The sequence below is a fragment of the Mytilus edulis genome, chromosome 10, assembly GCF_963676685.1.
Source record: "Mytilus edulis chromosome 10, xbMytEdul2.2, whole genome shotgun sequence".
NCBI classification, from domain to species: Eukaryota; Metazoa; Mollusca; class Bivalvia; order Mytilida; family Mytilidae; genus Mytilus; species Mytilus edulis.
In genome coordinates, this window is record NC_092353.1 from 3,925,089 (window position 1) to 3,931,129 (window position 6,041).

Genomic DNA, 6,041 nt, shown 5'->3' on the forward strand with positions numbered 1-6,041 from the left:
ATCCTTTTACTCCGAACATGAATCTAAATATCCTTGCTTAAAATTATCTACAGATATATGTCTGATGCATGTACATGTAGAAGAAAAAAGTAAAAACACAAAAATACTGAACTCCGAGGAAAATTCAAAAAGGAAAGTCCCAAATCAAATGGCAAAATCAAAAGTCCAAACACATCAAACGAATGGATAACAACTGTCATATTCCTGACTCGGTACAGGCATTTTTTTTTTATTTAGAACTTTATTTAACGGTACACAAAAACAACATAGTACCTTAATGTGAATTCTTTGGGTACATGTACACAAATCAACATGGGTACAATCTATATTAGCAATCCTATTATTAGCCACATTCGTTATCCGATTGTTTCTTTGTAATACGCCTTTGCTTCACAACTTAAAACAAAAACACCTTTTATTTAACATTAAAAGGGTATATGATGTATTATATATCTTACAGCAAACCGACAACGGCGACAAGACAACATCAAAAATCATCTTTAGGTCAACATACAATATTTAGTTTTATTTATACTATAATGAAGATTTATACTAAAAGTCAATACGATAAGACAAGCTCTAAATCGCGTCGTCAATGAACAGATTGTTTTAGATAACAATATATCGAGTCTTAAAGGAAACAACTCGACCCTTAACAAAGCTAAAAAAAAACTCTCCCCCTAGGATTCGACACTATATAAGCATGTACTGCTTTTTATAAACTGTTTAAACATATTTTTACGTGCAAAGGGGAGTAATTGGAATAACTTGGCTATTTTACCGTCAGGCAATAAAGGTGGCACGGTAGTATTTGCTTTCTGTAGTCAATGTATTTGAACAGTGTGATTGGAAAAAATACAAAGTATCAACTGAACATATTTTCCCAAACTGAGGAATGAATCAGGTGTAGAAAAATATGAAATAATTTTACATACAGGTCAAAATAAATTTTTGAAAACTATTTTATATTTTGTATTCACTGCATGATAAAAGACAAAATCAAGCTCAAAAGACGAACATTGGTACACTGCTTTACAAAGCACTATCAAGTTTTGTGCCGATTTTTATGCGGAAGATGATATGTGAAAAACCATTGAGACCGAATTGTAGATACTTTAATATGTAACTTGAAGCGGAGTGGGATTTTTTATTTTTCGAATGAAAATTAACGTGACATAATCAAATTAAAGGTTCGCATCGTATTCTTCAACGCTGCGTTAGAGAAGGTCCAACTTAATAATTATCATTTAATTACATGTACGTCTAAAAAGAGGCAAAAATACACCCGACAAAAAATAAATACTTCGAGATATAGACTTATATGCATATGAATCTAAGGACTCTATAGATTTTAAGTGATGAGCTAATAAAATAATTAATTGGGTGCGGTTTAACGTCGCGATACAGCACATGCAACATTATTCGAAGTACGCAAATAATTGTTATCTTTTGACCATTTCTGAACTTGTCTATTTATTTTAGCATCATGATTTGTTTGACCGTAACGGAATATTGGTTGTGTCGTAGATGACAAAAGATAAGGTGATATGATAATGTGTTTGAGCTTTTGAATTTGCCATTAGTTACGGGACTTCAAGATTTTAATTTTCTTAGGGAGTTCCGTATTTTTGTAATTTTACTTGTTCTTACAAACGTGAGTAAAAGTCGTCCATTTAATTGTTACTGCTAAAATATTTTTAAATGATATAAAAATGATAAATTCTAGTCATACTATTACTAATTCATTCAACTGCTGTCCGCTTTGTGAGATAGCAAAACCACTATCTATTAAACTAGACGACAAAACTGTTATCTCTAACTGAGAGCAGAATAAAAAAGGAAAAAACCAATTTTCCTCTTTTTTCACTCTAATTTCTGACAAGTGCAATTAGAGGCTAAATTTGGGCCAGAACGTAATAAATTTATTCTATAACCCATGTATTTGAGAAAAAATCATGAAAAACAAAGACAATTCTGTTATATTAGTATTTATTTGTTACATTTCAAAATAAATTTATACTGAATTCTGCACTTAGCTGTCCATTTTTAGTCAACTCTCTGTAAAGGATGCAACATAGAATAAATTTATTCTAAATGCATGGTGCAAAAATATGTATATGATCATTTATAAAATAAATTTATTATATAGAGCCTTAATATCTGTTATTAGTTCGAGAAAATCATAGAATAAATTTATTCTACATTTAATGTGATTTATGATTATAATAAAATATAAAATAAATTTATTTTGAAAGTAAAGTAATCTGTATGGTGAGGTTGAAACACAGAATAAAATTATTCTATGTTCAATGTGATTTTTGTCTTGTATAATAATATATAAAATAAATTTATTCTGAAAGTAAAGTTATTATATTAAGGTGGAGACACAGAATAAACTTATTCTACATTCAATGTGGATTAAAAGTATTATGATATATAAAATAAATTTATTTTGATAGCACAGTAATTATGTTAAGGTTGAGACACAGAATAAATTTATTCTGGTTATAAAAATATATAAAATTTGTTTAGGAAAAAATACACTGATCTGTATGATTTGTTTAGGCTACATAGAATAATTTTATTTTAAACCAGCGGTGTTTTTGATAATATTTGATATGTTCACATAATTTTACCTTGAAAATACATTTAGGTCAGAAAAAAATGTGTTCCTATATAATTTTCTATCTTTCATGTCTATTTACATGTAAGATTCATAAACATGTATATTATTTGAAGTTGCGATGTGACTGTTTATAAACCCAACTTAAGACAATGCATATATCTGAGCACTATCAACAATGCAAAAGGACACTCCCTTGAAATATGAAAACATCAATTTCTTCAGCTGATTTTGTTATATGGGACTGAATAGAAATACTGTGCAGCAATTTTAAAAAAACAAAATATCAATATATAAATGTAAAATAAACAGATAAGAAATAGTAAAAGTTCAACAGTTTTTTTTTAATTGAAATGTCTCTCTCTGTAGATGCACGTGCTAAAAATTGTCTTTTTTCTTGCTTCTGGATAGTCATGATCTGAAAGAAATAACGACAAATTCAAAACAATTTCAAATATTTTTAGTAACCATACCAAAATTTATAATCTTTGATAAAGAAATTGTCTGTCTTTCTTTTAATCTTACTTATGATGTCCATTTTGCTTATATAATATTATTCACTCTCTTTATTGTAATTAATAATAGTCTTCCTCTGTGTTGAAGTCCGTACTTTGACCTATAATGATTTACTTTTTTAAATTGTGACTTGGATGGAGAGTTGTATCATTGGCACCTATACCACATCTTATATCTATTGCCTCTGGATACAGCAAGATAAAGGTGGCTATGCTGTGCACTTGAACAGTAATTTATACAATAAATTGATTAATTTACAGTAACTAATTAAACTTTTACAATTTAAAAGTCAACAATCTATCAAATTAAAACCTCATTATAACATACCTAATCTTCATCTTCAGAGACACTGAACAAGTCAGGACTGAATAACAATCTAGTCTTTTTTACTGGTGTTTCATAACAGCTTGTCACTCTACAAGAAATATTTGAAGTTTAAAATGCAGGAACACTCACTCTGTTATTGTTTTTCTTCAGGCATATTTCTTTATTTTTATCAGGATTGGCATGTATCATTCCCAACTTCCTGAATATGCATGTAATATTTGCCATTGGACATTCAGCCAGTCATGATCAATCAATCAATCAATCAATCATAGAGTCTTAAAACAGATGAGTGGTTCATGCCTAGGAGACAGCGAACTGAATACACAAATAACAATTAAAATCAGGTTTCATTAAGTCTTAAACAAAACACAGGACTGGTGTTAACAATACTTTTACCTATCCCAATTAACATACCAGAAAACAAGTAAGACATGTTCCAAAAGGAACAGCAGCTTCCTCAGGTAAAAATGTGAGTAATGTACCCAACACATTCTCCCTTCAACAAAATATTCATTTTCCTCTCAAAACGTTAAAGATGCGCGTTCAGCACTATGATACAAAAATATATTGAAATTTAGGTACATGTACTTTAGTCAACACTTTACACATTTTATTACCAAAATATGAGTGCAAATGTCTCGCCTTTGTCTTACTTATCATTGAAATCATATTGAAAGTCTTTAGTACAATTATCAGGTATACTTAACTTTATCAATGCACAACTAACTACAATGTATGACACAACTAAAAATTGTCCAATGAACCATAAAAATGAAGTCGAAGTCAATTGAGACCTGTCAGACGGACATTTCCAGCTGACAATGATTCCATACATGATACACCCTATATAGTGGTCCTACTGCTTAAAGTATCTGAGAAATAGACCAAACCACAAACACTATACATTGGCCAATGAACCATGACATTGAGGCCATGGTCAGACGGAACCTGTCGGGTGGATATGTACACCTTACAATCATTTCAACAATCCATACACCAAATATAGATGACTTACTAGTTATAGTATCTAGATACGGTCTTGCTTAAGTTACTTTATTTTTGATAACTGATCCATGGAATAAGGTCGAGGTCAGGTTGACCCTACATGTACCTAGCCTGGGAACAGTATATCTAATATATATGTTCCTGACCTAGCTGACGAACATGTAAATGTTGCTAGGAACCCATATACCAAACAAAGTTATCACATTACTCATAATAAGTGAGTTTTTCATTTAACAAAACAAAATGTATCAAGCAGTTACTGAACCATGAAAATGAGGTTGCCGGGACAATGACATATGACAGACGGAAATTTCGTAACATAAGGTATGAAGCATTTAGATTGTCTAACTTATAAAATATAATGCTTCAAACAAATAGTGTACACCATCGTCGCCGCCGTTGCTTGGTTGAAATACCTACCATGCCATGTCTCGCATACAGGCGAGAAAAAAAACCAAATCACTGCACAACAGACATTAACGTTTCATATAAAAAAAAAAAAAACCCTGAAAGGACCCTTTAATTTGTATTCATGCTGGACTATATTTCTTCCAGAGTTTAATCGTTAATACACATGATATATATGCTACACTTTTACTATTTCATATAATATTTATGAAAAATTTACTGTTGTTAAAGTGTGTACATTTCCCTCGAGATACAATGTATATTATTTACCATTTAAAATTCCTTGCAGTCAGAATTAATTCATTTTTTTTTTTAAATTATTCAAAAATGCCTGCCCATAACAAGTATTAATTTGATGACCATTCGGGCATTCATTTGAGAAGAAGATTCGACTGAGGTGGTTTTTTTCAGGGAGGTTCTTTTAGTTCGAAAAGGACATCTGTGGTCTACTAAAACAGTGCATAGTTATGACAATTTGTCAACAGAAGGCATGAAAGGCTTATAATATCTATGTTAATATATAAATACATAAAATAGATACTTACAGACTTCTGTTGTCTATCCTGATATGTTCCTGGTGCCGTTTCAATTTCAACCACGACAAATACAATACACAAACGGACATTGAATCGTCGCTCCTAATCTTTGAATAACATTTGAAACAGACGGCCTTTCCTCCATGTACTAACTCGAATAATTCAGCGCCCCCTATCCACTACTTTTCTCGAGGAAATGGTTCATGGAGTGATCGAAGTGATCGTAATATAGATACTGGATTATTCGGGTTATCTATGTACTGACAAATATTTTAAGATAGAGTCAAATGCACACGCTGTGAATTTATTATGTAATTTCCGTCGTTTGTTTGTCATTATCTATCGTGCGAAATTTTACATTCGGATGTTTATAATTTATTAGGTTTATATGATCACGATGGCCACAGTATGTGGTCATTAAAATATGATATGGGTAATTAGCATATGATAACAAATCGTGTTCGAAGAAAGAATCGTAAGATTTTATATTACAATTATCTTTTTCGTTTAGTTCTTAAAATTAAAAATCATTTACGTTATTAAAAAAAATCGAAGTTTTGAATATACCAATATTTTTGTTTGTATAGGAACATTTATTCCATAGAAAAACAAAAGAATATTGGGTA

At 30.5% G+C, this 6,041-nt stretch overlaps 1 long non-coding RNA gene across 1 annotated transcript; it reads right to left on the bottom strand.

Annotated features, from left to right (window-relative positions):
* Nucleotides 1-1,972: 1,972 nt before the first annotated feature.
* LOC139492317 (uncharacterized) lies at nucleotides 1,973-5,656 on the bottom strand. The gene is made up of 3 exons (XR_011656789.1): nucleotides 5,425-5,656; nucleotides 3,467-3,554; nucleotides 1,973-3,041 (listed from the first exon to the last, which is right to left on the bottom strand). It is a non-coding gene; the product is annotated as an uncharacterized lncRNA (long non-coding RNA).
* Between the last annotated feature and the right edge of the window lie 385 nt (nucleotides 5,657-6,041).